This window comes from Fundulus heteroclitus, chromosome 7 (assembly GCF_011125445.2).
Source record: "Fundulus heteroclitus isolate FHET01 chromosome 7, MU-UCD_Fhet_4.1, whole genome shotgun sequence".
Lineage (NCBI taxonomy): Eukaryota > Metazoa > Chordata > Actinopteri > Cyprinodontiformes > Fundulidae > Fundulus > Fundulus heteroclitus.
Window position 1 is genome coordinate 17,203,297 of NC_046367.1, and position 19,290 is coordinate 17,222,586.

Here is a 19,290-nt window from a genome sequence, read left to right on the forward strand (position 1 = left end):
TTTGTTTGCATTTTTCTATTTCCATTTTATTTGCTCCAAAATTCAATTAAAAATGTTCAGAGTTCCATGTTTTACAAAGTAAACTGATCCACATTTTCTCATGTCATGTTTGTGAAGTTGTGCCACCACATCTCTCCTGTCGTCTCTCCGATCTAATCAGTCTCATCTGTGCCATGCCCAATTGCCTTTCTGTTTCACCTATGTGCTGCACTACTTGAGCACTTCACAGCCACTGCCTCTTCGCCAGATTATCGACTGCTTGTCCTGATAGAAGTCCAGAGTTTCCTTTCCATGCTTTCTAGTGCTTTTGTTATTGACCTTGTTCCACGACCGTACATTTATGCCTTTTCCTTGCACATGACAGATCTCTACTGCCTATCTGATATCTGGATACCTCCCATGTCTGGGGGCTCCCACCTAGGAAAATTTTTTTATCAGATTTTTTATCTTCATACATATTTTAAAATGGCATCTTATCACATGGTTCATGCATAAAATGTCAATAGTTCATTATTTTTTTGGGATTACTCTAATGGTTCTGTAAAATTCTTAAAACATTCTGCTATCTCAAAGTGTTGATTTAAAAAAACAGCACCCACTGTTACAAATATGGTAAAATAACAATTCTTACAATATGAATTTTACTGTCAAAAGTTGTAGTTGCACTCACCAATGTTCATGTTCAGGATGTGTTTCCCCCTTTCTTTACAACGATTGATGTTGCCCTGGAGTCTCTGCTCCAACATGGGATAGCTGCTATAATGTTTTAACATCGGTATCATTAATTTCTAAATGACCATCTGACTGCTAGCAAAACTCTTCAGTAAACAAGCATCTTGGTCAACTTTGCACAGGAATATCCTTGCTAGCTGCTAGCTTAATGTTAGCTTTCTTCCCTTTTGGTTTGATGTAACTTGTTGATAATGAAGTTTCCTATGTTTGCTTTGGTGTTTTAAATTTTAAATGTGTCTACAACTTACAGAGAGTTGTTTTACAGCTTCATAGACTAAGTGCTTTGCTTTGAATGTTGTAATTATTTTTCTTTTCTTATAGCAGCACTTTGTTCTTGTCTCGCCCACTTGGCTTTTGGATAAGCCTTCGCTGAGCTTGCCTTGTTGACTAGGTTAATTTGAAGTTCGATCTAGATGCAGACTTTTAAAATCACTGGTCTATAGGGCCTTACTGCGAGTATTAATAATAACTCCACAATGTGACATTTTACTCCTACCATGACAAACACAAGAGTACATTCCACCATTCAAGCAAAACTTACATTAGGCTTCATGTTAAAAAAAGAAGCCATCTCTATCTTCACCTGTTATACTCATGCTTAACACAATTTCTAGTCTAACAAATACAATTATTGGGTTAACATATTTCTAAAAGCAATGTGTGCGTGTGTTTTACATTTGTGAATTTGTGTGAGTCCATGTTGGGAAGTTGAGGGGAGCAGATTTAAATGCGTGGTCAGAAGCGGGCATCATTGATTAAAACACTAAGTGAAGGACAAGGAGTTCAGAGCTCGATTCCAAATCAATGACACAGTCCAAAATGTCTGTCATGCTAAACTGCAAGGCTTCCAGATCTGTGAGGACAACACAAAGTGACACCAATTCTGTAAGTCACGCACGCAACTGAACTTTTACATGCATGAAGACAGGAATTCAGTCGGTCACATATTCCCAAAGCAGACAAGACCGTCTTATCCCCGATAACATGTAATGTTGAGTCTAAATTAAGAAACTTCCCAAACAAAATGGATGGCAAATGCAAAGAAGCACCATTTTCTGGGATCCTGTAGAGACCAAAGCAGTGGGTGTGTTAGACTAATTAAGCAGTGCCTCTGTATTCAGTCGTCAATAGGTTCCATCAGACTGCACATAGCTTCTATAATAGCTCGTGCCCAATCATAGAGGGAATAGAGCTGATTATACACCTGCAGATATGCACACATTTAAACAGAGAGCTTGCACTAGGTGCAAAGATTGCTGTGCTTAATTTTGTTTTATGCGCTTACTTTTTTTTAATCGTGGTACTACAGAAATGGTCCGTTTTTTTTTTTTTTTTCCTAATTTCTTTGTGTTTCATGTTGGCACAGTTTTCTCTGTTGGTAACATTTTCAGAAAAATCAATAAAGTAGCCAAAATTTCGTCAACTGAAAGCAAACGATTTCTATCAATTTCCTCTGATGCTTTGACTGGTTATAGAGTTTTGAGAATAAAAAAAAAAGAGAGATGTTTAACAAGAAAGGAAAGCAGACGAGAAACCTCTGACTGTTATCCAAGCGGAGGTGCGAGCAGAAATTAAAATGTTTCATATCGAGCAATCCAAAATGAATTGGGCGAGCTGAGAGGAGAGAAAAAGAAAAATCAATGGAGCTCTGGCTGTGGTGAAAGGGACGGCATCACGAATGGGATTTGCCAGTGGGGCTCAGCAGCTGCCAAATAACCTAGAGCTAAAGAATTACAATAATACTGATGAAGTGTGTGAGGGCTTTTAGGGGCATTGCTGGAAAATTGCTCTGATGGAGGCATAACAGTGCTGTCTAATTCAAGTACCCCCTCTGCTCATCTCGAAAAGGCACAACAACAGATGTAACGCTACCTTTTATAACCAGGAGAAACAGGTTTACAGAAAGACAGAGCTTTTTTTTTCTTGTTTCTTTTTCTGTTGTTCTCCAATGTGATGTGTGGATGAAAGGCTTTAGGTTTTGGAAGCTTCCCGATCCTTGTGCATCCACAATTGTTATTGTTGGAGCAGTATGGTATAATGACACAAAATGCAAATCTTTTTTATTTCATTTTGAGCATGAAGCTGTAGTGGGGGGATAGGGGGAAGGGGGGGGGCAGCGGGGGAAGAAGGGAGAGATAAGACGGGGTGAGTAAAGAGATGAGAGGAACAAGCTCCCATCATCTATTTTTATGCTGCGTTTAATTTACATTTTCTTTTGCTGCCGATAAAAGCAGACAGGGAACACAAGGACGGTGACACCCGGAGAGCTCCCCGGGTCAGAGGGCGGCAGTTAACCTGTCAGAAGCAGAGTACTGATTAGAATAAATCTACACACTCCCCAGAGGTCAACCCCGGCCTCGGCTACTGATCCGACCCACCACTCTTTATGGCACGTGCATGTCCAACGAGCAGACATAGAACCTGCGTGTGCGTGTGGCTGAGGTGGCGCCTACATAAACACATGAATGGGTGTGCAAAAGATCTGAATGAAAATACATGCGAGTATTTATACCCCTTGAACACATTTTTTGTTACATTACGACCACAAATTTAAACATGTTTTATTGTTTTTTTTTCCATAATAACACAGAGTAGTCAATATTTGTGAAATGGACAGAAAAGATACATGGTTGTATTATTTTTGAACAAAACTCTTAAAAAGTACAGAGTATTCTGCCTCTTTTCTGCCCTTTTGTATTTTGGGACTTTTTTCTCTTTAACTCCTAAATAAAATACAGGGCAACCAATTGCACTTAGAAGTCACGTAGTTAGCAAACAAAATCTACCGGTACGTAATTTAATCTCAGTATGAACACAGCAGTTGTCTGAAGGCCTAAGAGGTACATTAGGGGATATTAGAGAACATGCAGCATTATGAAGACCAAGGTACACATTAGACAGGTCGGAGATAAAGACGTAGAGACGGTTAAAGCAGGTTTAGGTAATAAAACAATAACCCAAGCTTTGAATCCCTTAAGGAGCTCTGTTTGATCCAGTGTACAAAAGTCGAATCAGTATGGCCCAAATGAAAATCTACCAGGACAAGAACTCTATCTAAACTGACAGGATGGGCTAGGCAGAGGAGTGGCCCATGGTTACTCTGGAGTCAAGGTATCATTTTGTGACCATGCTTTTCTACTTCAGAGACTGCTATGGTGATCAACTAAATGGAGCAAAAAAATTGGCAATCCTTCAAGAAATCCTTAAACTGAGGTTCTACTTTCCAGCAAGAGACTTATCTTGTTTCAATCAAGAAATATTCATTTCTCAGAATGGCCTAGAACTAAAGTTAATTGGGAATCTGTGACAAGACACTAAAATTGATGTTCCCAGACCACGGGCATAACGGGTGCGGGCTACGAGTGGGACATGTCCACCACACATCCGGCCATACCGGCACCCTCCGTCCTTTTTTTAATCCGTTAATCACACGTGGTAATGTGTTTTTCTGTGTCAGTGTGGTATTCCATCGTATTTATCAAGGGTTCTATGGTAGTAATTTGATGCACACTGGTTTGTGTGTTTGCATTCTAAGAAGAAAACATCAATAGTGATCTCTTCAACTCCATTCTCCTTGCAAACTAGCAACTGAAAGATAAGTAAGTAAATTGACTGATAATGCTATCACTATATAAATAGTATAAATAATCATTCCCTCTTAAATCCTTTTCCCCGTAAAACCAGCAATTATGAAAAAGTAAACCACTTTGCAGATCCACACCTCCTCTTCATTGTGAGTGCAAGGGGAGGGTCAGCTAAGTGGGAGGGAAGCCTAACGCCAGTAAACACCAGACTCCATCTCTGGAACTCAAAGGGCAAAAATCCTGCAGCCCTCTCGCAGAGGATCAAAGCTCTAAGGTTGAATAAAAGAGCGAGGCTGCCGGCGTACACACACATGCACGCTGAATGTCTCATTCGAAGAGCTTGAGGCTATAACAGCATGGGATGTTTCTTGGGCCCACACCTATAGAGGGTGTAAAGCCGCTGCTGAACGTATTTGGCGAATGTGAGGTTACCTGCTGGATAACAGGGAGGCTGAGGTTGCGCAATCACAATTAATCTGCAGGTTGTTGTAAAACGGGTAAAAAATAGATTTTGCATTTTGGAAAGGTAGGGCTTTAGCAAAACAATTGGAAAAGCTTATTTTCTTCCATTGCACCAAGTGAAAGCAACAGTGTTAATGAGTTCATGGCTCACCCACAGTAAACACAAAGAAAAAAAAAAACATTCCTCTGTGTCTGGAATTTTTATTTCATTATCACATGAGAATGAAAAAAAAACAACAACACAGACTTACTGTATGCTAACGGACTTCATGTCAGTATAATTGACTCTGCCAATGCTGCAGCAGCCTGTGATGTCATCCACGCCATTACTAGCAGACTCCAAACACAGCATCCCCAGGCCCTTTTCTGATCTCCCTGGATTTTAATCATGTCTCCCTGTCCTCCACTCTCCCCACCTTCACTTAGTATGTCACCTGCCACATCAAAGACAATAAAAATGCTGGACTTATTTTATGGCAACGTTAACAAGACATACAGCACATCATCTCTCAGATAACAACTTCTCCAGCCTGTGTATAAACCCCGTCGTACAAAGAGAACCAGCTTTGAGAAACACAGGGAAGAGATGGTCTGAGGAGACTGATGAAGCTGGGAGGGACTGTTCCTTCTCCAATGTGTGGGAAGAGCTCTTTGCTCTTTATGGAGAGGATATTGGTAGCATCACAGAGAACATCATGGACTATGCTAACTTATGCGTGGACAACACCATGGCCCTCATGAAGGTGTGGTGTGTCTCCAATAACAAGCTCTGAATCAACCCTGAAATAAAGGCTCTCCTAAAGGAGAAGAAGAGATCATTTAAATCAGGACACAAGGATCAAGTGGGAAAGAAGATCAGGAATGGAGAAAACACCTACAGGAAGAAGATGGAGGAGGGACGGCAGCAAAATGACATCAGATGCGTTTGGAAGAGCCTGAAAATAATTTCAGATCACAGCCCAAACTCCAGCACTGTAGCAGATTTAGGGTGGGTGAATTACCCGAACCAGTTCTTTAACTGGTTTGATCGGATAGGCGCCCCTCCCCCACCACTGTCCTCCCCCGCTACAATCTTTTGACGACTACCTGCTACTCTTCCTCATAACTCTCTGCCTCCACCCAGCCACTGCACCCAAGATCAAGGTTGAAAGACTGCAAGAACGGATGGCGCCAGCTCCAGGCTACAGCGCAGATCAACTGTGTGGAATCATGAGACACATATCAACATGAGCCGGAAGCTGTGGATGGTACCCCGGCTGTGGGAGACGTCCTGTGTGGTACCAGTGCTAAAGAACACACATTCGAAGGACATCAGGAGTTACAAGCCGGTAGCAATGACCTTACATCTGATAAAGACCCTACAGAGGTTGGCCTTCAACCATCTTCGTCCCCTGATGAAGTCTTCATGGGATCTGCAGCAGTTCGCCTACCAGCCTAGCAACGGGGTGGAGGACACAATCATCTTCACAGACTGACTGCTACATCTTGCACACACAAAGGGGCGTCATTGCAGATCCTTCCGCCCAGCAGCTGTCAGACTTAATGACCATCACTGCTCCCAACAAACTCAAGATGTGTTTATATACCTGCTGTTTGTTGTTTGTTGTACACAGTACATGCACGTTTTGTAAACATTTATAAATCACCTTAATTGCAAATTTCTTTTATCTGAGTATGCTTTTTTCAATAACTTTCCAGTATTTTTTTCTTATGTTGTAAATTTGCCCTTGCGGGAACAGTCTCTCACTCTCACTTTTGTTCCTATTTTTTCTACCTGCATGCTTCCATTTGCCTGTCACTTTGCTGCTGGTACACCTGAATACCTCCGCTGTCACACAATAAAAGAAATTTCTATTTCTACAATTTCTAGTTTTCCTTCAAATCTTGCCATTCAAACTCTAACTGTACTTGTAGAAGGTGTACAAGTAATCTATTTGTTATTTAATATGTATATGTGTATATAAATATATATGTATATATTTATAAATGACACAATTAAACCTATCATGTTTCTTGAATCCAAAGCAACTGGATGACCTACTGAAGAAATCAGTGTGACTCCTTGGTCAACTCTCGACCAGCCTACATTTAGTCTCCCTGGTAACCACCAATCTGCTCTACTGGCTGATGGGTGGTGATAGTCTAAAGTAGTTTTAAAACTGCTTAAAGTTTTAAATCAGATATGCATCATTTAGTGTCAAGAAGGACCCATGTGAAGGCTGGCAGGGCAGGAGGGGGGGCAATTTTGACAAAAACAGTTTGTCAAAATCTAAGTCTAGCTTAAGACTGACTGAGGCAGAGACCAAATCTGGCAAAGGCACCACTGAGAGAACAGAAACCAAGGACATTAAAGCTATAGTTGGTAATCCTGTTTAGAAACACGTTTCATTATAGTGGGTAAAATGGTCATTCCATCCTGAAAGTAGTCAATACATTATGTATTCACAACAAGGAGGTTAAAAAATCGTTTTCTGTGGGAGCTGCAGATCTTTAAACACTGACCAATCCCTGCCGTGCGGTCCGAATGGCAGGGATTGGTCAGTTTGTTCTGCCCCCCCCCCCTCTGTCCCTGAAGTTCCGGGGGTATCGCCTTATCTATTGGTTATACCACATGCCAATCATTCTGACGCGCTCACATAACGCCAGTGTGCATGCTGGTTCCTTGTTACTTTCCACTTGATGGCTGCGCATGCGCACTTTTAGTGTTTATGTATTATGTTAGCTTAGCAGTTAGCTTCGGTGTTAGCCATTGATTGTAGCTTTGCTGCTCTCATTGTTTACTTTGAATATGGCTGAGAGTCGCTAGAAGCAAACCTTGTACAACTTTAAGAGAAGAAGAGGAAGGCCTCATGAGAAACAAATAGGACAAGAGTGTATTTGGGAGATTTTTTTCATACAATGCCCCTGAGGAGCATTAGAGCACGTAAGACAGTCGTCATCATGCACAGTTATTCAAAAACGGACATAGGGAATCTTTGGCAACTCTACCTTTAATGCAACAGTATTGGTAACAGGTGAATCTTGTGATGAGCAAAAGGGAAACGTAGGTTGTTATACTAAAGCTTGGGACACACAACACGACTTTTACAGTCTTGCCTGACTGTGAAAAGAGTTGGAGTTCACACTTAGAGCCTGGCTTCAGCAACTTAACAACTGGACTTGCTGAGGGACCACATACAACATTATTTATTAAACTAACTAAAAGAACCTGAATGCATCAAACTCTCATGAAAACCTTTGCGATGGCGACCATTTGAAGGAACAAACATACTAGTTGGTGGTGGTAATAGAAGATATTCTGAGATGGGCTATATTTCGGTTTCATTATACTGGGTATCATGGTCCTTCTATCTTTTCACTCCCTCATAAAATGAATGATGTAACTGAAAATATTTTAAGTTTAAATAACAAGTGCATATCATTTAAAAGAGCAATAAGCAATATTTCCCCACTAGGTGGTGCTTGAGCACTGTCTGTAGACCAAAACAAGATGTATGACAAGCCGTGCCTCTCTTTAGCTCCGCTCAGGCTGCCACCCAGCTCCTCCTTTCCCTTCTCATGAGGTGCCTTCTATGGGCATATTTGTAAAGGACAAAAACACAGCAAAAGAGCACCACCTTCTTTACTTGAACATTTCAAGTAAAGAAGTAAGTAACTCATAACTTTATAATCGTGTTAGCAAGAGAACACTTTGATCTACTGGGTTGCTCTATGCCATGTTACTCCAATGCTGCACAGCTCTGATGGTGGCATTTTAGTGCAGGGAGGTGCTGAGCCCTGAGTGGCAGCTGTTCACATGCATGTATACACATGCACTGTCCGGTTTGGGTATGTAAACAAGACACTGGAGAACAAATAAGAGAGTTGTAATGTGACGTTATACCATAGTCCATCTGAAATATCACCTTTAGTTTTTCACATCATTATTTTTTATTTTTTTCTATCTAAAATATTGAAATGTTGCTTATTGCTCCTTTAAATAATGTTTACTCTGTTTTTTTGAAATACCGATTTTGATAGTTTGTTGCATTTATCTTTTCAAGTGAAGTATTTAGGGGTTTTGGGGATATGGTGAAGCAAAGTAAAAAGTTATCTGTATAGCGCCTTTCGCGGATATTAAAATCACAAAGTACTTAGCCATAATAAAAACATTAAAAAAACATATACGTAGAAATAAATGGAGCAGTCCAGTTAAAATCCTGATTGATTGATGTCTTTAACTGCTTTTGAAAAGAGTCAGTGGGGGTCATGCAGCACAAGTACAGCAGGAGAGAGTTCCAGAGCCTCAGGGCCACGGAAAGCCCGTTCTCCACAAATTTTGATATAAGTCCCTAGTATCACCAACAACCTCTGGTCAGATGATCCTAAAGTCCGAGAGGAACAGCAAGACTTCAATAAGTTCTGGATATAATGAATTGTCCTGAACGTTAAGGTTGACTTTCAATGTGGGCCTTAATCTTATTTTTATCTTTACAAACAGAGCTATAATATTTAGACTGGATTAAGCAAATAGACAATTGGAATTATTTAAATCATCATCGACTGCCTTCATGGTAATTAAGTGAATCGTTGGGTTTAATTCAGCTAGGACCTCCATAAATATCATTTTTTCTACAGTCGACTGTAATTAGTTGCGGGTGGTAGTGTGTCTGATGCCCACTGCTGTTTGGTCACTTATGTTTATATTGTTGTATAGTTGTGAATAAAGTTTTATAGGACATAAAAAAAACCTCTCTCAACTGTGTCCTGGCCTCTATTTTTCATAGGCAGTAACATGCATTCAGTAGTTGAGTTGGTTATCAGTTCACATAACCTCTCTACCTAAAGATTAGAATTTATGTTTGGTCAGTTTCTCACATACGGTTGCACACTCTGGTCTGGGACTAAGTGAGACTAATTACTGAATGACAACACCTGACTGAAGACAAAAAGACTGGGAATGGGATCTGGGGGTCATTGAAAGAGTGACTGTTCCAGTGGATGACAGCTGAGACAGATGCAGAATGTTCTTGTCAGCTGGAAACTTTGAACAAGAACGTTATTTAGGAGAACTTAGAGGTCAGGGATATAGATTGGATGACTACCTGGAGATCACGAGGCCTATCGACAGAGCTTTAGAAGATGATCCACAGGCCTTAATGCCCAGTGCTAAAAGTCAGGAGGATGATTTGAAAACTGCCAAATAAATTAGCAAAAGTCTAGAGGCTGAACTGAGAGCTTGTTAATCCAGAAACAAAAATTGGGAGAGCGATCGGCGTACAAATCCAGCAACAGAAGTTGGGAGGTGGGATCAGAGGCTGCAGAATCAAGAAAGAGTGCTCCAGTGTCCAGCAGAGCACATTCCACGTGTCCTTGGTTGTCCTTCAGCTTCTCATTCCTTGGAGAAGGAGACGCTGCCATGAACATATTCACAATCTTTATCCAAGAACTGACATCTCATAGTTGTGAAAAAATTAAAGCGTCAAGTTATCAATCCTTTCGGCTGTTTTTGTTTTTTTGGAAGAAACAACATGGACTTCTGATGAGAACAAGCAGAGAGACACAGGTAGTTTTCATGCTGAAGGGAAATTAATGATGACAACAGACCTTTATTCACAGTGAAAGGTTGCTCATCCAACCTTGGCGTGAAGGTGTAAACAGTGAAATTAAAAAAGTAACACCATTTATTAATTTTCCGGAGGAAATAATCTCAAACTTTGAAGGGTTTTCTTGTAAAAACACAACTTCCATTTCTACATGTTTAATTAAATAGGTTGACAAAATCTCACCTTGTTTGACTCTTGTTGGCAGTTATTAAGTCAAGGTAAAAAAAGAAGAAGAAAAAAACAACAATTCAATCCGTTTTTAGCTAATAATTTATCAGCTGCATTTGCTAGCGTTCGATCTCCTCTGGTTCACTTCATGTGTTTTGTGTTTTTTAAAGAGAGGTGTGACACAAAGGTGCGACAAAGCAAAGGGTTTTTGATTAGACTTTAATTGTCTTTTTTCAATAACTGTAACACCATACTGCATGTGTCCTAACTTTCACAGTGGCGGGTGTGTGTAGAGGATATTAGCATCTTTAAGCAGCAAGAAATAAAAAAAAAAAAATTCAGATGCAAAAAAGAACCAAGTTTGTTGAAATTGTTTAATCCCTGGAGATTGTCTCAGTAGTTAAGTCTCTGATATCCTCTTTGCTCACTCTTCCGGTTAAACCCTACATTTGAAAAATGAGGGGGAAATAACACATTTGAATATATTCCATTCATGCTATTACCTATTTATGGGCAGCGCCTTACATGAAAGTGGTCACTTGCAGATTCAGCAGTCACTCAGACAATTCACCTGTTTCTTTCTCAACTCGTATGCTGACATTGCTCTTCTTGTCCATACATCTCAAACACTCATATGACTAAATGAAGCAGGTGTATATGCAGCATCCCTGGTACAGCTTTTTACGCCCACAGGTATGTGTTTCTTTGTGTGAGTTAGCAAGAGACAGAGACAGATCAGTGGTGTCAGAACTATCAAGCCCCCAGACTGAACAGAAGCCGGAGAGGGAGGGGTCAGGTCAGGGGGAACTCTTTCTTCCTCTGACCTATTGTTCTTCCTCAGTTTGAAAACACACCGCAGCTCTTTCATCCGTGCTTCTGCAGCCAGAGAAACAGGAAGTGTCGGCATCACAGGCTCCATCCATCATCTGCAGCTAAAAGACCTGTCACATTTATAGACTTTTTGACTCTCATTGTTATCCACTTCTAACACTGTTGCGTCTCAAAGCTACTTGTGGAAGAAAGGCCATTGTAATCGGAATACACAGATTTTGCCTAAATGTACGGGTGGGCGATACGACGACATCAGATCGACAGGGATTAGATGATGCGTGACCACCTGCCAAAGTGGAGAGATCATGGCATCATCCAAATGGGATGTTTTGTTCACTGCTGATGTATGTTTTTGCACAGACTTATCAGTTTAGTTTTCTGCTTTTTAATTCAGCTTCAGCACTGTTGCCTTGCAGCTACAAGGTCCTGGGTTTGGATATGTGGGTTCTCTCCGGGTACTCCTGCTTCCTCCCACAGTCCTAAAAAAAGGGTATACCTCAATTTTTTGTGAACAATCTTTAAAACAATCATCTGACTGGCCCAAAAAGATACAGTAGCCAAAAACTGTCACTATGAAATGCTGTGATTTATTTTAGACAAAGAAAATTTGGCCTTTCAATCCATCCCTGACTGTGAGCTATGTTATGAACGTGGACAATATAAACACAACGATAAACAGGTATTAACCATGTCATTACAAGTAAAAATAAAAATAATTTGATTCTTTCACAAATACAATATCAACGTGTCATTCTGTTTCTATTGTTTTATTTTCTGAATATAGCATATTTATAATTCTATTAAGTTAGATATTATTCTTTATCAATTACCAAAATAATGTATTGCAACTCATTGAACGAGCTATAAGTAGGATATTTGCTGTAAAATCAACATAAATCATTCTCATTTGTCACTCAGGATGCAAGTAACATTCCCTATACACAATCAGTCCTCTCCATCAACAATGTCTCAGTCACGTTTTTCTCCTGCGGTCTGGAACTACTTCTGTTCAGAGAGTAGCCTGTGTTTACTTCCTGGTTCCTGAACCAATCATATGAGAGTTCCCAGGGTTCGCAACACAGAACGCAGCATTTGATGTTTTATTTGGGCAAAAGAGCAGCAGCCTGCTAGCATGGAGGCCAGTAAGACAAGCGAACCAGAAATAGAACAAAATACAACATCATAAACCTATCCTCTGGAAATAAAAATTCACAACAGCAACACACCGTTTAAAAACAGCATTTTAGATTGCTCAATATTACTTACAGCTCCTTTAAAGGTTTTTGCAAAATACAAATAATTATTGATAAATGATAAATTTCCATGTGGTAAATTAGTATGAATGAATTAGGAATTCCTATCTTACAGGAGCACTTTGTTATTTTATTGATAGATGCCATGTAATGGATGAATTGGTGGTTAGTGATTTTAAATTTGACTTGAAATAGGGATAAATGACTGGGTTTGAAAAGAAATCCACAATGTGACCAAAAGTTGTTCAAAAATGTTCTTTGGCCTAATTAACCTGTTAGACATTTTACTTTAATAGCTTTACCTTTGTGTTTGGAAACTGTGATAAAACCAACTAAAAAATAAAAGAAAGAAATTGGACTTTCACAATTCTCCATGTTTCATTTTTACACAACATTATTTTATTTATTTATTTTTTTATTTTTTTACTTTAAGTGCTTATAGTTGTCATTAGAAAAGGCACAGTTAAAAAAAAAAAGAATCTGTCCTGCTTTAAGCTCTCCCTATTGAGGCTAACCAGAGCTGCTCTCTAAGACTGGCTTAACTCTTTCTCATCTCTCCTTCACCTAGCTCCAGGTCAACTCTAATAGCAATCAATGAAGACCCAGTCACAATGGTTAATTCAATTTCCCTGGACCAGTTTTCTCATCAGAGCTCAAGGTCCTGTCCCCAGCTGATAGGGCCTGAGAACTTGTCTGGAAGTGTGAGGAATTATCCAGGCTGTCAGCCACCCTTCTGTAATAGACACAGATAACCGGATTGTTGGACGAGAAGGATAGGTGAGGAGCAACATGAGATGAGAAGCTCACCTGCCTGCCTGCATCCCCAGAGTAATGTGTATCCTATCCCTGGTTTGCCCCCCTTCTCCTATAAAAAAGAGGAAAAAAAAAACATAATCAAGAGACCTCCACTCCTGCTTGGCCATCTTCAATGAGATTTCAGAGACTTAGGGCAAGAAGGATGGAAAAAGAGTGGAGGAGACCTAGAAGGAGGTGGAGGAGTGCGGTGCTTGTCTAACGGGTGCCAAAGGGAGATTAACATCTGTGTGGCTTCGGTTCACTTACCTGGGGATCCCAAATGATTCCCTGGCTGCAAAAACGGTGCTTATCCCAAATGGCAAAAAAAAAAAAAAAAAAAAAGTGAGAGCAAAGTGGATAAGAAGAGAGGCGGCACCCTGCTCTCGCTGTCTGTCAGCTGGCGACCCATGGGGGCAGAGGTTTGAGGAGATGGGGATCAAAGAGGAACCAGAAAGGAGAAGGAAAGTGGTATGTGAACAAATACAGGGAGGAAAAAAAAGATAGAACCAATGATCCCTTTTCTGTCTCCTTCGATCTCTGCCCTCTTTATTCCATCCTCCCTATTCTCTTTGCTCGGCCGTTCTGCTCTCCTGGACAGTAACCCGCTGTCCACAGCAGTCATAGTAAATAATACAAGGCGAGTGTGAGGCCTAAAGTGCGCTTGTACAACAGCATAAACAATACAAGCATCTGAGACACAACAGCCCCTCAGGCTCCACATTCTGGCTCTCACACAGCCTCTGTGAAGTGTGCACCCGTGTGTATATATACATCTATACACTGTAAGCATGCGCGCACACACGTTTTTTTTTTCCATCTTTCTTCTTGCTCGTACATGCACGTTCAAATGTCATGTTCAGCAGTGTGAAAGCAGATATTCTCGCGTCTCTAGCACCATTCGGGATCCCCGGTGAGAAGACATCTGATGGCAGATGCTGCAGTCTGATGGCAACTGAGTTATCCAACCACACCAAATCATTGCCTCTTCCTATCTTAGCATATGTGCGCGCACATATCCGCACGCACATGCGCGTATGCTCATGTATACATCCGAAAAAATGCTAATAAAGAAATTAAGAAAGGACCCTAATTCGGCATGCGAGGGAGAAGGCGAAGGCGAATCTCTTATTTTGCAACAAAGGAAAAGGAGAACAATGATTTCTATTCCTAATTCATCAGACATGGTGACGGGATGCATCTGAGGTCTCGAGTGGCGTGTCGGCAGTAGTCGTCTGTTTGCCGTGCAGCGGTTAGTGTCAGTGTGGCAGCCAGCTTCACACTGGTGTACAATAAGCTGGATGGCAGCCAACGTGTCTCCTCTTCAGTTATCACACATTCTTTCAACCCATGCAGGATGCAGAGAAAAGGCCTGAAGAAGAAAAAACAGAAAAAAAAAACAAATCACAATTCTGTGTCTGATGAATGTGAAACAAAAGTTTTGCATTTTTTAAACAATTCCCAGAAATATCTCAGACACTTTACGAGCTTAATGAAACGATGGCCCGCTTGGAGTGATTAATGGAAATGTCAGATTATCGTGTCCTGGCACCATTTCATCATTCTGTGTCTTTTTTCCCTAAAAAAAAAAAAAAAAAAAAATCGGCTGGAGCAGGAATTCTGAAAGTATGTAATTTAGCTCTGACCTTTGGCAGAGTTCAGCAAGTCCCCCATCTGTGTGCGAGGAGCTGAGAGGAGCAGGGAGAGAAGAAGAATGATGACCCCTTTAACAGCTTGCCTGCGACTACCTGCTGATCCAAAAACACTGGCCAGACATGAAGCCCCTGCATAGTCAAAGGATCAAACAGGGCCAGAAAATACTGCTTATTTCAGTGAAACAGAAAGAGGGGTTTTGGAGGGGAGGAGGCGGTGCGGGGGGGTGGGTGGGGGAGCTTATGGGGGATGGTGGGGGGCTCCAGTGGTATGTTTTGTGCTACTTTAGGCAGATGGAAAGGAAAACGAGGGTGGAAAACTGTTGTTGTGACCGAGACAATGAAGAAGACAGAAAAAGCCCTAACTGGTGTTGTAAGAACAACAAACAAGTCCACAGATTTAAAAACGGACACAAAGTTTTAACATTAGGGTGTCCTCTGTGCTTTGACAGCGTTAATTCATGATTCAGCAATGTGTACAAATGCATTAACCCTTGTCTAAAAATGACATACAGTGATGATAATATGATAAATTGCTAAATACAACCTTTTACAATCCCTCGGATGTTATCAAAGGCTTTGAGAACTGGAAAGGACATCAAGAATTTAAAATACTTACTTTATATTCAGACATTATCAAATTGTTTGGCACCCTAGCAAAGAGATGTTCAATTTTTTTTTTTAATTACCCTTCAAATACAATACTCCTTGCACCTAAAATTAGAAATGTCCACTCCTTTAATTTGAGTACATTTATGATTAGTATATAATATTTGAGAATCGTAAAAGTATTTTTAAACATCACAATTACCATCAATACTTTGTACAATGCCCTTTTGCCAATAAGACAACACCTTTTCTTTTCCTATAACATTTCACAAGAGAGTACAAAGAAGAGATCTTTCTCCATTCCCAGCGGCACAATCTCTCGAAATGATTCAGAGTCCTGGGTCTTCATTTGTACTCTCTTAAGTCTTATAAGTACCTGGGTGTTCACCTGAACAATAAACTGGACAGGAGTCACAAAATGGATGCATTTTACAGGAAGGGTCAGAGCAGACTGCCAGCTGAGGAGGCTGAGGTCTTCTGGAGTGCAGGGGACACTCCTGGAGACCTTCTTTACCTCTGTGGTGGCATCAGCCATCTTCTATGGTCTATTGGAGCAGCAGCTTATCTGTAGCTAAGAGGAAGCGGCGGGATAAACTCATCAGGAGGGCCAGCTCTGTCCTGGGATGCCCCCTGGACACAGTGCAGGTGGAGGGAGACAAAAAAAACATCACTGATGGACAATGTCTCCCAGCCCGTGCATGGAGCTGGGTAGCTCTGTCAGTGACAGACTGCTGCATCGTTGATGCTCAAACAGGTCCTCCCTCCCAGTTGCTGTTGGACTTTATAATTTCTGCTGCTCGCAAGACTCAATAAATCTTTACATACAGGCTATTGGTTCCTCAAGTTCTTGAACTGATCAAGAATCACGTACACTGCCTGTCAGATGCTGATGTCCATTTGCACACTTTTTAGCTTCTCTCCACAGTTTTCTTACATCATTCCGAAAATCGGCTGCTGTCTTTCTTCTGTTTTAACGTGAACATTGTATTTTTTACCTGAATATGCCATATTATCAGTTATTAATTGTGCAGTTTCACCCCCCCCCCCCCATAAATTCATTCTCTTCTGCTTTCTGACTTACCTTTAAATTATCTTTTTTTTTATTATTATTCAGATTCCTTAATCTAGGGTGTAAGTCTGGTGTATCTTGTTTACATGTCCTTGCCACTGTCATGCCCAAATTTCCCCACTGTGGGACAATAATCGGTCCTGTGCTGGTTTAGCTACATATATATGCTTTTAATTGTTATTCTGTTGACCAATTTCCAAATGCCATTTTAGAATAATCTAGTTGTTCAGTCCTAAAATGCATTGCTATTCAGAAGGGTTCCCAAGGCTCTTAGAAGAGGAACAGATCTACAGCATCACAGATCTTTTCACGTATTTATCCATTATCCCACCCCAGACCCACCGGAAGTCTTTGCTGCCAAAAGGTTCAGTCTAAAGTCTCTCTCACAAAAACGAGCACATTATTTGTACAATGTGTGGCAGAAATATTCTATTATAAGCTAGTCTCAAAGTACAACTTTCTCTGCTACATTTCGCCCTCAGACCAGGAAGCTGGCTACCCCTTACACTTTACTGAACTGGGAGTTTTTAGAAGCGCTGAACAGCTCAAAAAGTGAGAGCAAATATGCTTCAGTTACAATTATGTTAAAAGTGTTTTTAGAGGAACAAACAATAAGCAATTATGTCTTAATTAGAATTTTGAATAAATGTACTCAAATTCAAGGTTAGGATTCTCAGAAATTTTCGGTGTGCACTCTGATTCATCCTGCCATAAAATATGCATTAATTTCAAGCCATTTTACACAGACAAAAATGTGTATCTATGCATCCACACCTTGCAAAACATCAAACCTCATTCAGTCGAAAGAACGTTAATGCGGCACAGCCAGCATTAGCAATAGATAACCTACACCTTGACGGCGGGGGGAAGAATGAAACAACACATACTGTACCATTTGAAGCCTAATCCCCTTTTATATTCCTAATTAGGAAACAACAAGCAATAAGCCTCTTTGCTGGGCTGACCCGCACACACTAAACTCACATGTGTGGGTGTGTTAAGATCTGAGGAGAAACCTTTTCTCTGTGGTCTATTTTACTGATTAATGTCACCATTGAGCTAAATCCTCTGTGGAGGTATGGTTTCCGTGCCTTTTGTAAGGTTTGTTTGTTAACAGGATTATATAAAAAGAAAAAAAATATACTATTACGGTAGTTTGAATTTTTTGAGCTAGGATGGAAAATGGAGAATTCCAAAAAAAAAAAAAGGGAAACATTAACAATTTCAGACTTGCACATCCAAGATTTGTGTGTACAGGCACAGGTGTATGGAGTAAAGCAGCTGGTGAACACAGGGGCGGCTGATGTGAAATGCCCACAATGGCTCCAGAGGGATTAATTTCTCCCACTTTGTTTGTTTATTACTGCATGGTGAGCAACTGGGGTAGCAGTAGCATAGCAAGCAGCACGGAAAGGCCTCTTCCTGTGGCTTTTGAGGCTTCATGCTGATCATTTGATTGAAATGGTTACAGTGGACACAGTGATGTACAGTAAACAGAGCTGGTTTTTTTCCGGTTAACAGTAAACTTTCTGTTACTTGTTTCACACTGCTGGCTGTTTACGGCCCCTTAAAAAGGTTTAATCCTTTTTTTTGTCTTGTTTTTTTGTAGTTTTGGAAGTTTTTTGGAATGTGTCCCTGTCAGCTTTGCACAGCTTCAGGCAGAAACTTTTGTCCATTTCTCTTTACAGAATAGCTTCGGCTCAGGTGTCAGAATGAAGGTGCTCGATTATGAACACTTTTCAAATATTTATTTGTAAAAAAAACAAAAGTAAAAAGTTGTTTTGTATAATTTGCTCTCAATTTCAAAATTATCAGCTGTTTTGTGTCAATTTACCACTTAAAATCCCAATAATATACAATGGATTTTTTTTTTTTTTTAAGATGGCTCCCATAAGATGAACTATAATTAAAAGCCAAAGCAGCTTCAATGATAAATATGTAGGTTGATATTCTCTATTATATTAAATAATATGATAAAAAGACGTGAAAGTCTTTAAAAAGATAGACAAAGATTAAATCAGAATGTTACATTTTAGATAAAAGCAGTTAAATCAATTCAATTTCTTTGGAGTTCCTGAAATCACCCAGGAGTCAGACCTCCTTTTCTATACAATTTTGATATTTTTGTACCTTCTCAAGCCACATTCCTCCCTTCTCACACCAAGAGTCTCACTATGCCTATTTCACACGAGAATAACACACATATTAAAACATAGTTACCCAGGGAATAGTTTAAGGAGAGTTTGCTTCCCCCAATCAACATGTCAAACAACTCAGTGTTGATGTAAACATTGTTTTACAAAATTAAAAACAAAGTTTCAGTAAACCTTCATTAACATTCAGATCAAGCACTGATCTTTGAAAAGGGCTTCCATATTCATTGCATTTTTGAGATTTAAAAACCTGTAACACACCTAAATAAGGCAGAGTTATTTTCATTGTGCCTTGCAAATGTACTAGTGCTTCTTGATTTCCACATACAGTATTTCGGTTACAGCCACAAATGTACATGTGTTTATTTTTTTGTTTTTTGCTTTTTTTTTATTTCATAGG

At 40.1% G+C, this 19,290-nt stretch overlaps 1 long non-coding RNA gene across 3 annotated transcripts in view; it reads right to left on the reverse strand.

Moving 5' to 3' along the window:
* Positions 1-13,007: 13,007 nt before the first annotated feature.
* The window catches only part of LOC118563703, a 99,740-nt gene continuing 93,457 nt past the window's right edge, over positions 13,008-19,290 (reverse strand). For 2 of the 3 annotated variants that reach the window (XR_004931365.1, XR_004931367.1), the window contains exons 3-4: positions 13,423-14,779; positions 13,008-13,348 (exon numbers count right to left, since the gene is read on the reverse strand). This is a non-coding gene — a long non-coding RNA (uncharacterized LOC118563703). The remainder of the gene's footprint in view (positions 13,349-13,422; positions 14,780-19,290) is intronic. The other variant, XR_004931366.1, reaches the window with a different exon arrangement.